The following is a 23,307-nucleotide window of genomic DNA, read 5'->3' on the forward strand; positions in this document are numbered from 1 at the left end:
TACTCTGTATCAGTTTTGAGAGTGGAAATAGAGTGTGTAACAAAATAAAAAATCTAAATTTTTTTATAAGGTCTCCCTGTGCTCTAACTTCCAGTAAGAAAGTTGTTGTCCTGCCTCTTTTGATGCCAACAAAAAAATTCCATGTTTCTAAGTGCAATATTCACGGAGATATTCGAATTCTTAAAACGGAGGAAATTTGGAAGAGAACGGCATTAAATGCGGGTAAAACGGTTTTTCCGCATTTAAGGCGGTTATTTTCCAAATCGCTTGCATTTGTATTTGTATGTGGACGATCCTGAATCTCGTACTCATGGGACGTCCAGTGTAACTATACCCAAAAATCAAAAACTAAACTGAAACGTATTGAGTAGAAAGCCATCATATAGTTATTATTTTAAGACTGCCTACCATGCTGAATATAGGCCATTCAAGACCATCATTCATAAGAGGACTGTTTAAAAGTTGGGGAGAATTTCTTTGATAATAAAAAATGGAATAAAATTTCTTTAATTTTTGAAAAGCGTTCGCGTGGTACTCCTGATACCATGGCTTGCCACTTGGTTACCATACCACCATGGGTTGGCCATCCCTGCCTTAGAGTAAACTTTCAATTACAAAAACTGTTTTAAAAGGCTGTCACCCATCATCCGAGAAGCCGCTTAAGTCAAGAAACAAAATTTCTGAAGAAAAGTTTCGAAAAAACTTTTTTATACTTTTCTGGGTCTTAGGCCGGAATTACACTATAAAAGTTTGGTAAAGTTATTTTATAAAACTTGAAAAATGCAACTTAGAAGAGATGATATAGGTGACATTCGCTCAAATGTAACCAATAGTGTTATTGGCTGTTTTAATCGCGGCCTTATTTAGTAAAAATTTACCATTCCCTGACACGTTTAAAAAAACCACGTTATTCTCTAACAACCGAAATTGGCCGAGTTATGAAATTTTGGGTTTTTATGGATTTCTGGTGTATTCTTTATCACAAAAGGAATCATTCTATCGAAGTTTTAAAGGGCTGTATAAAATTAAATGTCTGAAAACCAAAATAGTTTTTCGAGATTTAATTCATTCTCTATTAGTCAGGGAAGAAATTGAATAAATTGAATTAGTCAAGATTACTTGTCTATAAAATATTTTTGAGTATGATCTCCATTTCTCAGCTGAAAAAATGCCTCAATTTTACTTACGTAGCTGTATGTTAGGGAATGAAAAGTTTTAGGGCATTCTTCAAAAATCATTTTTTTTAAAACAGCTTTTAGGATGACGGATAACAATATTTTTGTAATTGGAGAAGTTTCCTTCAATTACAAAAATCTGTTTAAGTTTAATCCGTTTTATACTATAAAAGTTTGAGAAAAACTTTTACAAAACTTGAAGAAAAAACAACCAATAAGCCTATTGGTAACATTCGCTCGAATGTAATCGGTACGCTTATTAGTTGTATTTTCAAGGTTTATAAAAGAACTTTCATCAAACTTTTATAGTGTAATCTCAGCCTAAAAGCAAGGTTTAGGAATTAACTATTGGACAACGATAAGAGTGGGCACACTGTATGCTTATTCATCATCAGAGAATTCGAAAGTAATACAATTCTTCGATTTATTGGAGATGCATTATATGTATACTATGAAATTACAGTAATACATCGACTGACGAAGATTTTTTTCGTGGTTTTTTTTGCCACGGCTAATAAATACGGATTCAGCTAACGAACATTATTTTTGATATGGATACGCTAACATAAAACATCTGCGTCGTGAGCTGAATTATTTTAGTGTCAATCGCGCGCAACATCAGAATGACTACTACTTCACCAAACACCAACTCTGGCCATATCGCTATATTGCAATTTACTGCCATTAGTGAGATGGGTTGGAAGTGAAGCCGCTGTCTATTGGTGTTCGCCTCGAGTTCGTTAGGGAAAATATCTTATGTATATACTCCCTTGGGCTCGAACCCGGGACCCTGACAACAACCTTCACGATGGTAGACGAGCATCTTACCACCATGCCACTCGGACGCACATCAGAATGACTGTCACTCGAGCCCGATTAACTCATGTCCACCACGGAATCTTTTTCCAGATGTACCTTCACTTCTCTTTCTGAAAGTTTTTTGAACCATTTCATGTAAAATGAAAGATTCAGTTATTGCATGCATTGAGAAAAAAAAAAAGGAGCCAATGTTTTCGGAGCACTCGTTCTTTCAGTGCAAAATTCTTAGCATCAAACTGAACAGTCTGGGCATTTTAAGAGCTCATCTTTTCCATCTGCATATATCAGACCCAGAACAGAGCTGACAAGATCACAAATGGATGGGGACAGCTACGAACTCGACTGGGTTGTATCAACACCTGCTTTAGTAATCTAAGCTGGTTATGCACATAGTGTAAAATAAAAAGATCTTCAAGTATCTCTTCCCGCAAATTATCCTCTATCCAATTTTTAAGCTGCTTTGAAGTTAGCCTTTGATTACTTTTTATCTTTTTTATCGCACTCCATGGTGTTTCAAAAAACTTACCTTTAAATTTTGGGCAGAATTTGGAACGAATTAAATGATTTTCAAATGAAACCTATGGGAAACTGCATTTCGGCTAACGAAGATTTCAACTAGCAAACGTGATTCCGGAACGAATTATCTTCTTTAAGCGAGGTATTACTGTATGGAATTCACAGCGTATCAATTACCACACTATCAAGAATTGTGCCTAAATGCTCTCGGGAATTGGAAACAGTTTTATGTCATATTATTTTTGGAAAGACTTTCAGTTCAGGAAGGGATTTTCCTCCAGTGAAATCGAATGCTTGTCTTTTTCTTCTCCAAGACGATCGCAAAGGAAAAAGTCCCCCCCCCCCCCGAGCAATCATCACAGCAAAACTTAGAAAAAACTATAAAAACACAGCAGTTCCGATTCCGTTATAGACACGGTCTAGTTAGGTCTCGTATGCATAAAATAATGAAAGTGGCACGGAAACGATCAAAATATTTTACCACATATAAGGTTCAAGAAGAGAAGAAGTATGAATTAGAGTGAAGAAGAATGCGGAAACATAATTTTCGATTGAAAATGATGTTTCATAAAACATTCCAGAAATTACATATGAAATAGCCTATTGATAATAAAATTTGCTTATAAATAAGAGTAAATGCTTCAATTAAAATTAGAGTAAACTCTGGTTTCTTCTTGTCACTGATTATACAGGCATTAAATATACTTGGCTCAGCATAAAGTTTGTTAACGCCACAGGATTTTTGTGACATCGCCGTTGATATAATGAAATGTTTGTTTAGTTCATCATGCAATTTTTTTTCCGTGTCAATTAAAATTTACATATTAAACCTAATTCGAAATCTTAATGTTGTCTCTACCTATGCATAGCTGTTTTGGAAAGGTGTTCCTAATAGATTGCCATGGGATCGCGCAGAATATGTTTCAGAACAAAGCACAAATTAGAATGAAAATACAACGTATCATTAGGATATAGCGCCTTGGGTCATTGACGGGTCGTTGGTTTCCTTCGCTATTTGACCAAAGCGTTAGTGCTAATCTGTAAATTATATCTTAGTAGGAATTAGAGCTGAGCCATGTAACAGTCGAAAAGTATAGGGTGGGCAAAAAGTCCGTAGAAACTGTAAAAATTCATAAAAACCGGAAAAATAACCGAAATAAAAAACGGTTTGCAGGGTTAGCATCGCTAGGTCACGGGAAGTTTTTAAGACAGGAAAAAAACTAAAAAACAGCCGATAGGTGGTGCTGACACACACAAGTCAAAGAAAAGATACGCAAATAACGAACAGAATGCCTCGAAATCGTTTATTACAGCAGTATATGTTCCACATGGCCACCGTCACAGGGTATAATACATTGCAGGCGAGTTACAAATCCAGCAGCGGCAGAGTGCAGCAGGTCCACATACATGGTTTACAACAGTGAACTGCTTGTGGATTAGGAGCGTTCTATAACCGTCTTTAAGTTCTTATAACCGTCTCATTTGCATATTTCCACCGAAGTCGCTCGTGCCCGCGCCACCTATCGACTATTTTTTGTTATTTTCTTTCCTGTCTTAAAAAAATTCCCGTGACCAAGCGATTCTAACCCTGCAAACCGTTTTTTATTTCGGTCATTTTTCCGATTTTTGTGAATTTTTAAAGTTTCTACGCGGACTTTTTGTCCACCCTGTATTATGTTTCATTGTGTCAAAATGAAACAGTTCTAACCCATATAATAATAATGATTTTCTATCGTTTTGAATATCTATTCTTTGTAATCAGTATTCAGGGTTCAGTACTATATTGGAATACACAATCTTACAAATCGAGAAGCAGTTGCATAAATAATGTGTAAAATTATTTAGTTGGAGGGAACTTATCAACCTCATTATGTATTCCTAATTATTAAACTCTAATTCACGTACGTAAGGTGTGTGTGTGACAAAAATAATAAAATGAACTGAGATAAATATTTTTATCTCTTTTTCAGAGCAAAGTTGTATGAAGTAAAAATGAAAAAAAAAAAACTGTACTTTAAAAATATGTTTAAATTTAAATTCAAATATGTATAATATTCCAATTTCGCAATGAACGATGAATTAATAATTACTAATTAAACTGAAGAGCCAAAAAAACTGGTACAGGCATGCGTATGCAAATAAAGAGATATGGAACCAATCAGAGTACGGCGCTTCGGTCGGCAACGCCTATATAACACAACAAGCAAAGCGCTTGAAGAGGTTGACAAGCGCTTGAGAGGTTCTCTGCAAGCGCTTTGACAACAAGTGTCTGGCATAGTTGTTAGATCGGTTACTGCTGCTACAATGGCAGGTTATCGAGATTTAAGTGAGTTTGAACGTGGTGTTATAGTCGGCACACGAGAGATGGGACATAGCATCTCCGAGGTAGCGATGAAATTTGGATTTTCACGTACGACCATTTCACGAGTGTACCGTGAATATCGGGAATCCGGTAAAAAATTAAATCTACGACATCGCTGCGGCCGGAATAAGATCGTGCAAGAACGGGACCAACGACGACTGACGAGAATCATTAAACGTGACAGACGTGCAACCCTTCCGCAAATTGCTGCAGATTTCAATGCTGGGCTATCAACAAGTGTCAGCGTGCGAACCATTCAACGAAACATCATCGATATGGGCTTTCGGAGCCGTAGGCCCACTCTTGTACCTTTGATGACTGCAAACACCAAACATGGCCCCCGCTCTGTCCCTTGTGGGATATAAGCAGGCTACCTTGCGGCTGGGCCATGCTGGAAAAAAAAAAAAAAACACCGTAAGCCACAGGGCCCAACCCCGCCGAGGCCCCCATCGCCTCCGAATCACGGCAATCACATCCCCAAAAATCACCCCTCCCCCGGAAACCCCCGCCATGGAGCTCGGGCGGATCGCCCGCAAGAGGCCAACGAAAACATTCCGAGCCATCCGCCTTCTTCACTGTGCTGTGTCCCCAACCATCAGCCAATCTGCAACACCAACTTCTCTCATCTTGTCTTCTGTTGGAAGGGTTTTTTCATAGGTCCGAATCTGAAAATAGAGCATGAAAAACGGGATACACATGTACAAATTCAGGTCCAATGAACTATAAATATGTGAGTGGGAATTATCAATATTGATCAATTGCTGGTGTTAATAATATCACAAGACTGAAGGAGCCGGGGGGGGGGGGACTTTCCATTTCCAGTTAGAGACTTATTTAGATATGGATATTATAGACCTAATGACGAGATCAAGTCCGGAGAAAGTACAAAGTTCACTTGAATATACAAGGTTCAGTTGCGCACTAGTGGATTCACCGGCGGTATACATTCGAATACATGAATATATTGATGAAAAACAATAATTATGGCGTTTCGTATAGCAGTTGAGAAAGTATATATAATGTGATTATAAGCAGGTGTCCAAGTGCAACGTCAGAATTTTTATAACAGATGGGCTCTGGGAATGATCTAGACAAAAAGCGATGCCACGAAACGTAAGATATATAGCGTACATACATGATGATACGATGTAAACATTGTATAGTATATAACAAAAGCGTAGTGAATATACATGAAATAGGATAAAATTTAATTATGCGTATAGGACAACATCTACAAACTACGCATGATTCATAATAAAAATTCAGACAACAATTGAACCAAAAATAAAAATTCTATCGACAATGCAATCAATAAAAAAAATTCAATCAACAATTGCGCTCAGCCCTTCAAAGCAGAGTAGCAAAATTCAAACAGGATATTATTAAACCTTGAATCTGAAGTATATGCTTTGGATAAAAGAATATATCATATATGAACATGGAACGAATACATACTGGCATCACTGACAATAAGAATGATAAATTTCATCAAAATATTACTATATATATTTTATATCACATGGGGTTAGGAAAGACGTCGCAGTTATGGTACATAGTCTGAGTCCGAATCAGAGTCCAAGGGATCTTCTCTGTCTTCATATGCAATAGGTCTCGGGAAGATGTATAACTCTTGATTATTTTCCATAAAGTTGATAAGATTTTTAATCTTATGATAAGTACCAGGATTTTGGAAGACCTTCAACTTCCAAGACTGTGTATCAGCAACAGGGATTTGTAAGTGGAAGTCTTTGGTCAACGGGCAGACTGTAGCGTAGTGGATGACCGTGCCCTCCCCGCCACATTTGCATTTCTCAGTCTGTCGATGAAACCTCGCCAGATATGCTGGGAAAGGACCATGTTCAGAAAAGAATATAACCATTTCTCTGGTCCATTTCCCATATTTGTATCTAGCTGTGGGGAGGAGGGCATATATTTTCCTGCCCACTTTGCGTTCTGTCTGCCATCGATTTTGCCACTTCTGCATCATTTCCTCAGATAATATGTTTTTTGCCCACGACGACCCTTGATGACTGCACGACACAAAGCTTTACGCCTCGCCTGGGCCCGACAACGCCGACATTGGACAGTTGAGGACTGGAAACACGTTGCCTGGTCTGACGAGTCTCGGTTCCAATTGCTTCGAGCTGATGGACGTGTACGGTTATGGAGACAACCTCATGGATCCATGGACCCTACATGTCAACAGGGGACTGTTCAAGCTGGTGGAGGCTCTGTGATGGTATGGGGCGTGTGCAGTTGGCGTGACATGGGACCCCTGATGCGTCTAGATACGACTCTGACAGGTGACAGGTACGTAAGCATCCTGTCTGATCACCTGCACCCATTCATGTCCATTGTGCATTCCGACGGACTTGGACAATTTCAGCAGGACAATGCGACACCCCACACGTCCAGAATTGCTACAAAGTGGCTCCAGGAACACTCTTCTGACTTTAGACACTTCCGCTGGCCACCAAAATCCCCAGACATGAACATTATTGAACATATCTGGGATGCCTTGCAACGTGCTGTTCAGAGTGAGATCTCCCTCCCCCCCCCTCTTACTCCTACGGATTTATGGACAGCCCTACAGGATTCATGGTGTCAATTACCTCCAGCACTACTTCAGTCAGTAGTCGAGTCCGTGCCACGTCGTGTTGTGGCACTTCTGCGGGCTCGCGGGGGCCCTACACGATATTAGGCAGGTTACCAGTTTTTTTGGCTCTTCATGATATGTTAAACTTAAATAACATTTGTTTCTACAGCATAGGTTTCAGAGAGTCAAGTGTGAACCAAAATTTAATTCAAAGTACTGTTCCTGACCCTACCATAGAAGGCTTTATTTTCTCATTTGTAATAATAACATCTACTTTTCTTAAACTCTCCCCTAGATGGATTTCAGTTCTAACCCAACTGTAACCACAAACCACGCTTCTATACATAGGTCGGGATTATACTATAAAAGTTTTCTAAAAATTCTTTTATAAAACTTGAAAAATTCAACCAATAATCGTATCGGTTACAATAATCGTATTCGGGTGAATGTAACCAACAGACTTATTGGTTGTATTTTTCAAGTTTTGTAAAAGATTTCTTATCAAACTTTTATAGTGTAATCCCGACTTTATACTTTTTTTTTTAAAAAACATTTCTTAGGCCGGGATTACATTATGAAAGTTTAATAAAAGCTCTTTTGTAAAAGAAAAGAACCAGTAAATTATTGGTTTCCATTCGAGCAAATGTAGCCGATACCTTTATTGGCTGCATTTCTCAAGTTTTATAAAAGAAATTTTCTGACTCTTTTATACTGCAATGCCGGCCTTAAAGAGTTTTGCAGAGGTTTGAAAAATATACCAAATTATCTTACGCTTTTGGAAACTAAACGTTTTGCCAACAAAGAATAACTATCCTTTCGACTCTGCACAATATTTAAAACGAAATTAAAGACTAGATCAGTGGTTAAGAAAGTTTTGGTCGTGACCCCTTGGACGGTGACGTCTATGAACTAGGGGTTCGTGAGATTCTCCAAAATAAAAACGTCTCTCAAAACAAGAAATTTATTTTAATTTTTCGCAACGAAATCAAAAACCCGTCTAAACTAGAAAATTTTTTCCCTCAGCTGATCCGTATACCATGTATCATACAATGTAATTTTATCGAATTCTACTTGTGCAATAATCGATATATCAAGTTAATACTTATACAGTGTGACTCAGAAAGAATCATCCGATTTCAAAATTATATATTTTTTAAAATTAAAAACAAAGAATGGTAAGTAATATGGGAATATAAACAATATTATTAATAGTGGATTTTTCAATTGCAAAATCATTTTGAAATCGGATGATTCTTTCCGAATCAGCCTGTATATCAAAATTAAGAAATATGCACCTCGCTACACTTTCATTTTGAAAAAGGAACACTAACTACATCAAAAAATATATATTTATATAGTATTTAAAAAATAATGAATGTCATTAAAAGTTCCCAAATCAAAACCGAGGGAAACGGGAGTCCTAAAAAGTGCTCTCTTTCAGGACAGTATATTTGCCACCAAAAAATTAGGAATGTCTCAGTTTTCCGGGACATATGGTCACTTCATGTAGAGGAGGGGGGTCACCGATAAATTTCTTGTCAAAAGGTCTCGCTTCAAAAAGTTTGAGAACCACTGCTTTAGATCAATTAAGGCCGGGATTACACTATAACAGTTTTCTATAGGTCATTTTATAAAATTTGAAAAAATTCAACCAATAAGATTATCGATTGCATTTGCTCGAATGTAACCTATGAATTTTATTGGTTGGATTTTTCAAGTTTTACAAAAGGGATTTTATCAAACTTTTATAGTGTAATACCGGCCTAAGTGCGTTAGTTTGGTAGTTTTCTGTAAAGTTCATAAGATTTCATTTCATTGCTATTCAGATAAAAAACATCTCACCATTGAAATGTCAGACATATGCTTTCGAACAATAACCAAAAATAACAGTGTTAAACTCCATTCCTGCGTAAAAAAATTGCTTTTATAAATTTTGAACTTTATTTTAGGAAAGACTTTTCGAAGGGTCCGAAGATTTAGAAATTTTCACAAAGAAAGCGAATTTTTTAAGCGGAAAGTTGGTATAACTATATTTTGGATTTGTTGGCATGGAGCAAAGGCGGCTGTTATATGGATGTGTAAAGCTCTAATCCAGTTTTCTATAATTGAAGATTTGAGTCAGATAAACTGATCTGTTTCCACTGTGCAATTTTGTAAATGGAATTGTGCAATTTTGTTTGTGCAATTGTCTAATTTTGTAATAATATTTATAAAAGAAAACTAATAAGCCAATGTTATTTTTTACGGGACGAAAAACTGTGATATTGTGTGCGTGTATATATATTATTATACATAGTGAAAATTCTGTGATTAAAGATAAAATAAACTTTTGTCTTAGATTATTTTGTTGTCAATGGTGTACCGTGTAAAAAAGCTTTTCCATCATATACAATTATCTTCATTCCTTTATTCTTTTCCTTCTGTATTTAAATTAAAATAGCTTCATTCACGTCATGAAAATTTGATGAAAGTCAACAAGACTTGATTCTTTGCTAGTCATTTTAATGTAGTTTGTAATTCGATATTGATTAGTTCCATTATTCAGTAATTAAAATTGCAATCATTGTTTTATTTTGATTATTGCAAGCAAGATTTATCACGCGATGAAATAAGTTTAGTGAAAATAATGCCAGGATTCGTGGGTATACATATATATATAGGTATATGCATATGTACTATGCGTATTAATCTACTGTATGTTGCGTTTGATACACTTATGTAGCAGTTTTATCACAGTTCCGGTTTTTATTTGTTTTGTTTTATTTTTTTCACACTGTTAAATATCAATTACTATTAAATACCATTGTATACAGCCCATTTATTCTAACACTGATTTGTAAAATAATTCAAAAATTCAAAAACCGCTTTCGCAGGCAGATCAAACATTGTTATAAGGTCTCGTGTTAAAAGAGCTTCCACTTATAAGATCATTTCACAAAGAATATGGTCAAAAGATGAAAGATATACAGGGTGCTTCAAAATTCAACGTACAAACTTCTAGGGGAGGTGGAAAACACGAAAACAAAACAGAATCACATGTGTGACCAGAAACCCTAACCTGATCAGCTGGAGGATAAACGAAGATGCAGAAATAACAAGCCAATAATAGGTGGAAAAACACTTTATTTAGCAATACTTTACACGAGGACAGTACGTGTTTTGTACATGTTAAGTTTCACTACAAGTTCTCAAAGTTCTTACAATCCATAGTTATGCACGCTTCACAACAGCGACGCATCGATTGTCGAACCCTTTCAGAAATACCCGGCATTTCGTGGACGTTTTCAGCTGTGACGGAGATTCTTGCGATGTGGATGGTAAGAACTTTGAGCACTTGTTGTGAAACTTAACGTGTACACGTACTGCCTTCGTGTAAAGTGTCGCTAAATAAAGAGTTTTCCCTCCCATTATTGGCTTTTCATTTCGCATCTTCGTTTATCCTCCAGCTGATAAGGTTGGGGTTTCATACATTCCTATGTGATTCTGTTTTGTTTTTCTGTTTTCTACCTCCCCTAAATTTTTTAGGTTCAGTTTTGAATCACCCTGTATACAATCGTTTATGGTGTCATTGCTACACACATTCTGGGTGGTTGAGCAGAATCAAGGGGGATAGACCAAATAAGAACATAACCAGATACATTTTATTTGCATTCGCGATACACATCTATAGTACACTGAAGAGCCAAAAAAACTGGTAACCTGCCTAATATCGTGTAGGGCCCCCGCGAGCCCGCAGAAGTGCCGCAACACGACGTGGCACGGACTCGACTACTGACTGAAGTAGTGCTGGAGGTAATTGACACCATGAATCCTGTAGGGCTGTCCATAAATCCGTAGGAGTAAGAGGGGGGGGGGAGGGAGATCTCACTCTGAACAGCACGTTGCAAGGCATCCCAGATATGTTCAATAATATTCATGTCTGGGGATTTTGGTGGCCAGTGGAAGTGTCTAAAGTCAGAAGAGTGTTCCTGGAGCCACTTTGCAGCAATTCTGGACGTGTGGGGTGTCGCATTGTCCTGCTGAAATTGTCCAAGTCCGTCGGAATGCACAATGGACATGAATGGGTGCAGGTGATCAGACAGGATGCTTACGTACCTGTCACCTGTCAGAGTCGTATCTAGACGTATCAGAGGTCCCATATCACGCCAACTGCACACGCCCCATACCATCACAGAGCCTCCACCAGCTTGAACAGTCCCCTGTTGACATGTAGGGTCCATGGATTCATGAGGTTGTCTGCATACCCGTACACGTCCATCAGCTCGAAGCAATTGGAACCGAGACTCGTCAGACCAGGCAACGTGTTTCCAGTCCTCAACAGCCCAATGTCGGCTTTGTCGGGCCCAGGCGAGGCTTAAAGCTTTGTGTTGTTCAGTCATCAAGGGTACACGAGTGGGCCTTCGGCTCCGAAAGCCCATATCGATGATGTTTCGTTGAATAGTTCGCACGCTGACACTTGTTGATGGCCCAGCATTGAAATCTGCAGCAATTTGCGGAAGGGTTGCACGCCTGTCACGTTTAATGATTCTCGTCAGTCCCGTTCTTGCATGATCTTTTTCCGGCCGCAGCGATGTCGTAGATTTAATTTTTTACCGGATTTCCGATATTCACGGTACACTCGTGAAATGGTCGTACGTGAAAATCCAAATTTCATCGCCACCTCGGGGATGCTATGTCCCATCTCTCGTGTGCCGACTATAACACCACGTACTCAAACTCACTTAAATGTCGATAACCTGCCATTGTAGCAGCAGTAACCGATCTAACAACTACGCCAGACACTGGTTGTGTTATATAGGCGTTGCCGACCGCAGCGCAGTACTCTGATTGGTTCCATATCTCTTTATTTGCATACGCATGCCTGTACCAGTTTTTTTGGCTCTTCAGTTTATATAATAGTGAATAGAAAATTTATTTCTAATAAAACAAAATATTTCTTCCTCTTGGTTAGAATGTTGAATTTCATATGAAGTATATATATCTGTGATTTCCCGCAAAAAAAATCAGGTGCTAGCTTCTATAAATACAGCCCACAGAGGTAAAAGGCTTATATCCCGGGAGGGACAGAGCCTGGGTCATGTCTGGTCTGTCGGAGCTTCTATAAATAGATATTTATCACCATATTTATTAAAAAACCTCATTTATGAATTAAGAAATATGTAGAACGCTATTTAATATTACTTCCAAGTTCGTAATTCAATTTATACTGATTGTTTTCATCTCATGGATTTCATTTTTCTTCACGAAGGACAAAAAAAAACGAGTTTCAATAAACAGGAATGAGTGAAGCGACTCACTAGAAAACGTCGAAATACAATATTTGCAAACATTTCATGAGAGAACGTAATGATAACGTTGAATGCGATTTCTGTAGTTACTGTGATAGAATGCAATGTTCTAATCAGTCGAGAAAAAATTCCCCCCCCCCTCTCTCTCTTAAACTAAAACCTAGTTGGCCAATATACTTTCCCGCAATATTTATTAAATTAGTTTTTAGTGATTCGGTTTTTCATGAAATATATACATACATTTGATCGTATTCATTATCAAGTAGTTAAAACTTTTTAAAATGTAGCGTGAAAATTCATCTTACGGAAATGTAGAAAGATGTAACAATAATAACTTTGAGATATTCAGTTTAAGTTGTAATTATTATCAACCAAAATTGGATGATGATACTCCAAAAAAATAAATAAATAACTCAAGCATAACAAATATAGTTAACCATATTGCATGAGAAGAATCTTATTAGAAAACCCCGGCCAAAAAAAAAAATATTTCGTATCTAAATCCAATATTTTCGGCTGTTAAAATACTGTAATTTCATTTGAAATGAGCATGAAAAAGTTTACTAGATGTTTATAAGAAGGACTGTGTCCGATATTGGCCAATGTTACTCATTTACAAGTTTATTTATCCTGTTATAAAGGCTAAAAAGGAAATTGGAAATAACTTGTTCAAAAATGCATTTTCTATTCACTAAAAACCATGAGTGTTTGAAAGAAAATTTACAGTTTCGGTAGTAGAATGAGTGTCGTGGGACCTTTAGACTTCAAGAACATGATTTTACAGATTCTTTATATGCGTAAGGAATTTCCTGATATTCCTTTGTTTTTTTCTAGTATTTATGACTGTTAAACAAAATGAAGAGAAAGCAAATATATATATATATAATCCACTGAGCGAAGTGGAAAAAAAATCGGCAAAAAAAAACGAAGGAAAAAAAAGCTTTGTTGTTCGTGTTCTTCATCGATGCAAAAGCCGCCATTTGTTAAAGAACTTTAACTTGCTCTTACTTCTCTGCGAAGAGCTTTGTTATATCTTCCTTTACACCAGGTAATCTCTAGAGCCTCCTAAAGAACGGCGTAATATTGAGCAGCGTAAGGAGAACAAATACGCTTGTAGTTGGCAGCACAAAAAATGCCAGAGTTTTGAACGAAACGCATAGTGAGAAACAGAGCAAACCTACCATGAAAGATGAGAGGAAAGGAGAGGAAAAGAGAAGAGAGCTAAGCGTCGATGAAAAGAGTAGCCCACTCATTGTGAGGCGTTTAGAATCGCGTAAAAAGCCCTAATGAATTTGAAGATGATGTCACTCTCCGCAATTCATGCAAGGGTTTTTCGACAGCTGGCTTATGATAAATTCACCATTTGAATAAATTGAAATTCCAGAGAGATTTTATTCATACTTTTCGATTTATACATATTTGAAGAAACCAAAATTTTGGAGGAAGCCGGCTAGCCCAGAATTTTTTTGGGTCCTCTTTCTTTTTTAAAGAACTGATTTTATAGAATCAACTTTCATAGAACACAAATTAAAAAAAATGCAAGGTAGTTCACCGGACATCAGTCAACCTCTCCCTTGTGAAAGTACAGAATGTTTTTGTAATTAATTTTGCTACATTTTGAAAATGATTGGACACAAATTGGAAAAAAAGAGTATAATTGTAACTTTATTATTAAACATAAAAGTTACTATCAGCATTATAATCAGGTACTCAGTTATTACCTAGTGTTACTAGCTGTGTTTTATTGAGACTTCCATAGTCCGATAAGTCGAGTTCCGGATCTTAATATAAACAAATATATATGAAAGGGTTTTTATAACTTCTCAAACCCGAATTTGAGCTGGACTAAGCTTTGGTTCAATAGATAAGTCCGATGGCATCGACTTGGCATTTTATTGACCACGTAAATTGTAAACGCAACGGTGGCAGTTACGTCATTGTTGAAAATGTAAGGAAGAATAGTTTAATACACACAAAAATAAACTTTTTATACGAATATCAAATTAATCGAAAATGAATTGAAAATTTCTTTCCATCTGATATTTTGTAACAATGACAACATAGTGACCATTCAGAATATTTCATTTCTAGTTATTAATTTTTAATCATCTTGTTTAATTTGTCGAATAGAGTAATTGAAGTTGAGGAATGAAAAGAGATGAAATGGAGATAAATTCTCTCGCTACTTTGGAATTTGTTTTATTTTTATTTCACTATTATAGGGTATTGAAGTTATTGTTGATGTTTTCCGTGAAATGGAAAAAAGAAAAAGAAAACCATATGAATATGACATTAACACTTTACTAGCTAAAACTTAACAACTAGCTATAATACCCGGCGCTGGCAGGGTTGTCTTCAATTACTGGGAGGATTGAAAAAGTGACAAATCTTTATAAAGGCATACACATGTCTGAAACGTGTTTTTTTTTGGAACCACAGTAACCAAAGTGTAAACATTCCGAAGGTGGTTGCTGAGGCACAGGAATCATTGTTGCTCAAAAGTTTTTTTCCCATTTCGGGCATTTGCACAGCTATGATAAGCTTTTAAAGTAGCCTATCGTTCAAGTAGGGTCCCGTTTGGTACATATAAAAAATTTGGCGACGATAGATCTAAAACTGCAGATTTGTATAGAGAACATACATATACACAGAGAAAATCAATTTCATATATATAGATATGTCAGTACTGAAAGGGTTAAGGAAGTTTATTATCATTTTTTATTCATCAACCAGCTTTGACTATAACGAGAATAAATTTATTTTTGAAATTTTAACAATGCAGAATATCCAGTAAGATAGAAATGCGTTTCTATTTCCATGACGACATTCGTACAACCACAGAAAAAAATAAATTTTTAATCATTTAAGATTTTTTATTCAGTATTCGTGTAGATAATGATTGATGGCAAAAATCTGATCGAGAAACATTCAAAATTGATAAGATCTCGAGACAAAATGAAGCATTGGATGAATTGCTTTTTAGTCGTTTGTGCCGTTGATACTATACTTTCCGAACATCTGCTCATGAAAAATCCCCCTGTAGTATATGAAGCATCAGTGAGAATAATCTTAGTTTCTTTAACGGTCACTTGTTATTTACTTATTTACTCAATTGCTGAGCGACGTCGTCTCACAAACTATAGTGATGTCGATAAATATTATAACATCATAGGCTGTTTTTCTTTTAGAAGAAACCTAAAAATCGAGGAAATTGGAAAAAAAAATCCAATTAAAACTATTAAATTTGTATGTATATTTTTATTTTTATCCTTTGACGAAGCTAATTTCGTTGATGCTATACAAAATAAAATCAAAAGTAAATGCGCGCGTATTTTAAAAAATATTATCTTCATTTTCGTTCGCTTCAAATAGCTGTTTCGCGTTATTGGCACATTTACCCAACTTAGAAAAAAATTTACTAACACACTAACACTCATACTTTCGGGAGAGGAAGTGTTTTTATAATAATGAGCTCACAGTTTTCCTCAGGCTGCTGTGTGATGAAACGATGATTCACCTTGTGTCAGGTGAATTGTGTATCACGTCTTATTAGTATTATTAAATTGCGAAGTATGAAAGTGACTAATAATTATCTCTTTGTGTAACTGTTACACCTTTATTTTAACCCTAACCCTGATCTTGCTAAAAAAAATATTTATATATATTTTCAATGATAAGAAAACTGACAAAAAAAACCATATAAAAAAAATTAAATGTTTTGTTTTTAATAAAAGAAAGTGAATAAAGGCACTAAATTCTGACTGAACCCTTGGGTAACCTTCGAAAATTGAGGAAAATTCTCAGTTTTTGGAAGGTTACGACCCATGAAAATAAATGATTAATTTGCTTGTTAATCACGAGGTTAGTCTCGACACGCATAATAAAATTGCATGCGATGGTCAATGTGTTAATTATTGTCTCTATATGATAATTAATATGCACGTTAAAACGAAGCGTATCGTTTCATTTAAAAATTTAAGGTAAAAAATATGGGGGGGATTATGGGTGCGAATCAGAGATAGAGAGAAACGGAAAAGATCATGACTATCAAGTTATTTTTAACTTTTTATTACTACTCAGAACTCACTGTAGTATTTTTTAAAGTTGGATCTATCGTGGAGAAAAAATACATTTGTGAAACACTGAAAATAAAAGGATGGTGGGATGTGTTTTGTAATAGAAGGATAGAAAAAAAAGGAAATTGAGTGAGGCTTCAGAGAGCAAATGGACAGACCAATGGGGGGAAAGGGTGCATAAAAGACAGCTTTTCTGGAGGGATGCCAGAATCTGTTACATTCGGTCTTATGCGAAGGCGCCAATATTTTACGTAGTGAATGTGAAGGGTGTATCGCCTGCGAAAGGCTATCCGTTTTCACGACGCGAACCAAAAAGAAAAAAAAATCGATCAGATGCTCTGAAAAGACATTCGCAATGGTTTTAAGTGTGATTGCCGCATCACGAATATTCAAAACTGTTAAAATTCCTTGTCAAATATTAATGATTTAAAAATTTTTACGCCGTATAATAAAGTAATATATCTACATCTCTATAAAAGCGAAATAGAGCGTTTGTGTGATTGGCAATTGAATATTAATTAGCTAAAGAAATGACAAGTTTATGCAGCGAAAGTGTTATCCAATGAGGTAAAAAGATAATTTTTAATCTCTAAAAAACTCTAAAAAAACTAGTACAACTCTTGATTTAGAATTGGAAAATGATATCATCTTCATCAACCATTTACAATCCATCACTGTTGGATGTAGGTCTCCTCTAAATTTTTCCATTTTACTCTGTCTGATGCTTTCCCAACCAGTTGACTCCAGCCACATTTCGGATCGCATCGCTTCATCTTGTTTCGGTTTGGGTACACCTTCTTGAACGTTTAACACCACGGGGGTAGCAATCCAGAATACTTGTGGTCCCTCTGCTGTCCCGTCTTCTTGCAATATGTCTAGTCCATTTCCATTTCAGACGTTTAATTCTTTCCATGATATCATGGCCTCTTATCCACGTGATTTGTTTTCTATTTCTCCTTGTGATGCTTAGCATGCATTTTCTATGCTCCTTTGTGCAGTCTGTAGTCTGTATCGTTTTGCTTGCGAGTGTCCATATGTCAGCTCCATAAGTCAGTGCAGCACATACTGGTTGAATACTTTTCTTTTCAGGTATAATGGCATGTTGCTCTTTAGAATCACAGTTTTTTGCCAAAAGTGCCCCACCCGATCCTGATTATTCTGTTTATTTCATTGAGGATGCTGTTGTTCAAGATAATTTCTTGTGCCAGGTATGTACTTCTTCCATCTCTATGTTGTTGAGCAAAATCTTCTTCGAAGCAAACGTGTTGAACAGAACTTTAGTCTTTTGCGAATTTAGTTTCAAACCCACCTGAATATTTTCCTTTGCCAGTTCTTGTATCATTTCTTCTAGTTCCTCTCAATTATTGCTGATAATAACAATGTCGCCGAAAAAACGTAAATTGTTGAGAAATAATCTTCATTTATTTTAATTCCTTTCTCATTCTAATCAGTTTTCTATATACAGTATAAGTCCGTTACAACGACAGTTCACAAACACAAGGAAAATTGTCGCTATAACGGACTTCTCGTTACAAGCGAATATACATTTTTTGCTGTCTGATTATAAAATTACTACTTTATCTACATTAAAATGTCCTTTAGATCATTTCAGTCTAATATTAATGAATGAACTCTAGTCATGATATTGATTTTTAATCTCACAGCAGTTCATTCTCCGAGGCATTTTTGCGTAGAATTTCATATTATCAAAGCGTTTCAGCCGATCAACTCTGATCAATTAAAAACCTCAATTATTATATCACTGCTCACTTCCATGGCTTCATGGACACGTCAACATTTCTCCACTAATCAGTAAGTTTTTTAGCACGAATGTTTGCATGACTTCAAACTGCAAGTTTTTGTTCCATATTCTCTTAAGTTAAATAAAATAAACCTATATACATGTGGATAGGATTGTGTGGGAAGTATAAAATAGGAAGAAGGGGTTAAAAACGATTTGAATTTTCTCTGTACCTATTTTTTTGTTCGAAGTACCTCAGTGACTTTTACGAGGAATATGTGCCATGATAAGAGTCTTCATGTTTAATTGTTGAAGAGAGAAATAGAAAAAACTAGCACTTTTGAGAATTATGTTGACGTTATAACCGAATATTTTTTTGTCTTTAACATTAGCTATTTGACAATCACTATTTGCATATCACTCGTTACAGCGAGATTCTCGTTAATCTCATTCACGCACCCCTGACCCACCCCTAAGGGTATACAGGATAATTTAGTAAATCTGACGCTGCAGTCCAGCCCAGTACGAAAATTTGGCAGAGCGACGAGATTCTCGTTATAAGCCGTACTCGTTATAACGAACTTTTACAGTACTTCTTCTAAAACTGCGGTACATAGCTATGGTGAAATAGTAGCACCCTGTCGGACTCCTTTTCCAAGTTTAATTTTTTCTTTTACTTTATTCAAACGAGTACATCTTATTGCAAAGAGCCTGATCATTTTGGTTAATTAGAAAGTTTTCTAGCATGATATGAGCCCATACAACTTTAAGTGAATTACAAAATATGCCATTATTCACGCAAGCAGCTTGGTTTCATCCAAACTCTTTGCATCTTTCCAATAAGTCAAATTTTAAAATTAGTCTATGGCATATACAAATACAAATACAAATACAACGCCACAACAGGCAAAATGCCCAACGAGGTGGCTGTACTGTTATATACACCGTTTTTTATTGAAAAAGTATAAAAACAAACGTAAATTGAAAAAAAATGAAATTTTTTTGCAAACCAATACGAGATCTATTATCAAAGTTCGATGGTTTGGTGCGATAAAAATGCAGGCGTTTTTAATGGGTGGTTAGGCTTCAAAGTACGAAAATCTCAACACATGCTTCATCAAAAACATTTTTGCCAAAATAAAATGTGTGATAACGTATCATAAAATTCAAAAAATATGTACAAAAGTTGAAACTTCAAAAAAAAATTATATATATAACGCAAGAATGTAACAAAACCGTAATTCTTTTATTTTTTTCAGAAATCTGAACATTTCCCTTTTTTTCTCGTACGTGAAATACAAATTTTACATTTTCTCTGCTGGATCTTCGCTGCTTTTGTATCTTTCATTGCATAACCATAAAAAAAATTCTTGATATGCATCGTGGCATTGGTCAGCCAACAATTTCCACACAAAATTTCAATTTAGTATATTTTCACTTCTGGTTTCTTTTCAAGTGAAGTTATGAGAGATATAGTTTCACCTTCGTAAATTTATAATTAGGGGGGGGGGGAGAAGATATTCGTAATTAAAATTCTTGATTTTTTGTCACGAATCTCTCTTCTTTTCTCTGATCCTTTTTTATGTTTTACTTAAATCCACTTGAATCCACAAGTGGAATATTCCGCAAATTTTTATTGTCTTTCATCACTAAGCACGTCATTATATGTGAATGGTTATTGTGAATTGTAAATGTGATAAGTCGGCAACTCTTCATAATCGCCTCTTATTGTCTAATCGAACATAATAGCCAATCGTCTCGTTAAATTTGATAAATTTCATTACATTTATCACTTTTACCGGAGATTATTCATAATTCTCAAATAAAGTTGGTAAGTTTGATAAATCTGGAATTTGATTGATAATATTATAATACATATAATAAATTTAAATATATTGTAATATTATATAAATTGTAATATTATATAAATTGTAATATTATATAAATTGTAATATTATATAAATTGTAATATTATATAAATTGTAATATTATATAAATTGTAATATTATATAAATTGTAATATTATATAAATTGTAATATTATATAAATTGTAATCCTCTTTTATGTTGGCAGATCACTGACATAAATTCCAAACATATTGTGCTGCTCTCAACCTGCAATTTAGTAACAATATAAAGAAAATTTTAAGCACTAATACAAATTTTCATTTCCCATGCCAACCGGCCGCTTGGCCAGCCCTGCTTTAATTCTAGCCAGTCCTAGTCCAGCCCTTCTTTTTTGGAATCATACTTTCAATTCCAAAAAGTTTTCAAATAACGCGCGGTTCCTCAAAATGTCTTAAATTTTCCAAGTGTCGTATGCATAAAATAATTGAAAAATGTACTTTTCATATAAACACTGTGTGCTAAAACTTCCAATGAATGAAATGTATAAATACGACTCTGTGAGAAGTTATTTACAAAAAATTGCATATTTTTAAATACTTATACTTAATACTAAAGGAGATATTTGACTTTGAAGTTTCCAACATCACCTATGATTGAGGGTGTGGTTCACAAATCGCGAAACATAAATGAAATTCAAAGTTATATAAATTCTGTAATTGCCTAAATAATTGCCAAAAAATGTAATTGTTTTTTATTGTGAATTGTGTTAAAAATTAAAATGGTTGAGTTCATTATATTTGTGTACAGTCCCTAAAAATGGCAATTTTTGAGCTAATGAACTTGCTAACACAGGGATAAGTTGCCAAAACATAGTGCTTTTATATATTTAATATCTCAATAAATATTGCATTTAAAAATATGACATTTATTGTAAGTGACTCTTCAGAGCGGGATCTACGTACATTGAAGTAATTGGAATTTTTAGCCCACGGGGACTGCATAAAAAGTTAATTTCATTACTTTTTTATACGACCCCTTAAACAAATTTTGAGATTTTAAGTAACTGCACGTCATTTGAAAACGTTTTATAATATTGAAGGTATTTTTCTAAAGTAGACGGTTGCAGAGATATCTGCTGTGTAAATAATTTGGGATGGCCTGGATATCTGTACGCACATTGTTGCATACAGTGTAATTCAAAGTATATACGTATCATAAATATATTACATGTACCGTATATATTTGTTAATGATAATTTTTTTTCCATTTTTCAAGTACTTCATGCATTTCTTATAAAGTATATCATATTAGTTTTTTACAAAGAAATTAAGTAAAATTTCGAATAGCTGCTGTGATATCAGTCTTTTTATTATGAGAATCGCTTGTTTCCTATTTCCCCGCTGTCGCAACGTATTTGTTTATCATAAATCGAGAAACAATTCATTTGTCGGCTACAACGTTCTGAGGTCTTGTGTGTTCCGTTAATCGTGCCATTGCAGGAATTAAGGCAAAACATAACTGTGAATCTTCCAAAATCTAGTAAAAGGAGGGAAATCTCCGATTGTGTGTATACGTACTGTTCCTCGCTTTTGTTCTTTTATCGCGAATAACAAAAATGAACGTAATGATCACGTCTCTGCAGCAACAAACAATTGTGCCTGAAAACACCACAAAATCACAAAGAAAGAATAGCAGGTTAAGAAATGGTGGAATGTATATATGTGTTGCGATTTTCTTCTATCCTATTGCACGCACGCACTTGCAACAGCACTTGGAAGAGTGGGGAAGGGGGGACATTAAAAAAGCGCATGTCTCTTTATGATATATTTCAAGCCATGCATTCCGAAACAATACCAGCTTGTCACCATGAATTTGAAGCAAATAATGCAGCATGTCTGTTTTTTCATTTCTGCATGACTATGTTTTTATGCGAAAGAAATCTTTGACGAAACTCATGTAGTAGGCATAGCTATTGTTTATGATTGAATGTAAGTGCATCGAATCCCAACTTAACCAGCCAAAATCTATCGTATGACTTTTTCTTATTTCGAAGATTGAATGTTTTTAAATAAGTCCTTACGTAAATGTACTGTGCTTGATTTCTTTTTACTCTATTATTCCTGGCGAAAATTTGATAGAAATTGATGGAACTCTCGAATGCCAACAAATTTGCATCTCACACTTATTCTTGTTCCTCTCGGACGGTTCCCTTAATAATGATGCCATATTAAGCGGTAATGATATATAGAAGGCATCTTCAACATCTTGATTGTGAGAACTGCTGTGCTTGGTGGAAACACTCAAGTTTTCTCGATGTTTTATTACTGATTTCGTACTCGTGAGGTATTGAATAAACGATTCCCAACACGAATATATCGTACCAGTTGCATTCCTAATCGGCATCACGCTGACTTGAATTTGAGTTAATGTCAGAGTTTTTTTTACCTTATGAGTGTGCTCTTTTTCAATATATAGTGATTGTGATCGCGACTTGGAGAGGTTGAAGGTCACAGTTTCTTGGTTGAGCGTAATTTTCCGAAATTCACCACTTTTAAGCATCTATTTTTATCTCTACTAAACAGCCGAACGTTGATTGTTCGAAGATAAAATATCCAAATCACCGTGTTGAAAAAATTACATAAACGATGATTAAGTAATTTACAGTGATATTGAAAACAAATTGTTTATGATTTTCACACATATTAATTTACCTTTCCATCTCTCTCTCTCTCTCTAGAAATTATCTAATTAATGAAAAAAAGGTTAATTCATCATCATACATTATAATGAAATATATATCTATGTAATTTTACGATTATTTTAGTTTATATGTTTAAATATTATCAAGTAAAAATAGATCAGTTTCCAACCAGTAATATGCACGTCT

General features: G+C 35.3%; 1 protein-coding gene across 5 annotated transcripts in view; it reads left to right on the top strand.

Annotated features, from left to right (window-relative positions):
* LOC149080563 (octopamine receptor beta-2R-like) overlaps positions 1-23,307 on the top strand; it is a 138,441-nt gene that overhangs the window by 50,368 nt on the left and 64,766 nt on the right. For 2 of the 5 annotated variants that reach the window (XM_089239688.1, XM_089239691.1), the window contains one exon: positions 9,418-9,810. The exons of the other annotated variants lie outside the window; for them this stretch is intronic. The gene's annotated coding sequence lies outside the window, so the exon portion shown is untranslated. Of the gene's footprint in view, positions 1-9,417; positions 9,811-23,307 lie in introns of those variants that run through there. 5 annotated transcript variants of the gene reach the window in all.

The sequence above is a fragment of the Pholcus phalangioides genome, unplaced genomic scaffold, assembly GCF_987345545.1.
Source record: "Pholcus phalangioides strain wild (caught in Gottingen) unplaced genomic scaffold, Ppha-v1.0 ptg000011l_1, whole genome shotgun sequence".
Lineage (NCBI taxonomy): Eukaryota > Metazoa > Arthropoda > Arachnida > Araneae > Pholcidae > Pholcus > Pholcus phalangioides.